Source organism: Seriola lalandi, unplaced genomic scaffold, assembly GCF_002814215.2.
Source record: "Seriola lalandi dorsalis isolate HSWRI2012SDOR001 ecotype SW California unplaced genomic scaffold, Sedor1 jcf7180002053761, whole genome shotgun sequence".
Classification (NCBI taxonomy): domain Eukaryota; kingdom Metazoa; phylum Chordata; class Actinopteri; order Carangiformes; family Carangidae; genus Seriola; species Seriola lalandi.
This window is the reverse complement of record NW_019524314.1, coordinates 1,398-2,634: the sequence shown is the minus strand read 5'-3', so window position 1 is coordinate 2,634 and position 1,237 is coordinate 1,398.

The following is a 1,237-nucleotide window of genomic DNA, read 5'->3' as shown; positions in this document are numbered from 1 at the left end:
AATCAACTAATTAGCACATGTAGGGCAGTACACAACTGTGTGTGTGCATGGACTTGCAGATATATTTCTCACATGTGCAGCACACAGTATGTGTTTTACAGTCATTCATTGGTGGGCAGACCTGACAATTCTTACTTGCCCCAGCTGGGCCCTCCTGTAGATCAGGAAAAGATCCAGCCTCCTGAACAGCTTTGGTGGTTCGGGTTATGGTCAGTATTAGGCTGTTCAGCAGTAAAACGTGCACTCATGGCTTCAGCACAGAGAGAACTCTGGGTACTGTCATCTGCAGCACCTTTCCAGCCTCTGAATGTCGAGGTATTAGTGAACAATTCTTTCAAGAAATCTTTATTTTTTGTCTGAAATTGTTTGAACTTGAGTCATGTATGAGGTCGTGGAATTATGATGCTGCACCTGCATGAGAAAGTTGTAGCTCTGTCTAAGATCAATCAGTAGGACACAAACTCAATTGCTTGTGTGTGTGTGTGTGTGTGTCTGTTGTTTTTTAAGTGTGTAACTGTGATTTTAACTCAAAAATGACCCGAAGACAATCTTTGTACGCTGGTGGTGTACAGCTTACATGGAAATAGGAATAAAGGCAATGTTTCACTTTTTTGAATGTTGGGCTCACTCTAGGAAAAGTCATCGAATTTCAAGTTAAAAAAGATCATTTAGGGAGTTTTCACTGCTGTTAAACAGTGTAGTCGGTCATCTTTGATTTTTTAAGTAAATATAGCATAATTCAGGGTGTGGACACTTTGAGTGACAGGTGGGTGCCGCAACAGTTGATTGTAACATATTTTAAGATATTTTTAATATCTATTTGTACATATACTATTTTATTTATGTATTATTTGTCTTTTGTAAATTTTGTGTTTTTGATATTTTCATTTTGGATGTCCACTTTGCTGCTGTAACACTGCAGAATTCCCCACTGTGGGACTAATAAAGGACTGTCTTATCTTAAATGGATTGATCTGGAAGACACCTGTTTAGTTGTTTTTGTATGGGGAGTGGTTGAAATAAGAAAACAGGAAACTTTGGAAAAAGTGAAAGGATTTAGAAAAACAAGTTCAAGAACTTAATTGAACTCCTAAAGAATTTTGTGGAGTAAGAATCATGACTAAGGTATATGAGCTGCGGGATGTAAGTGAAGTAAAGCAGCCAACATTTAACAGCTGTAATGCTGCACTATAACGCCAGTCTAATTTAACTTAACAGAATAATAGTATTGGAGATC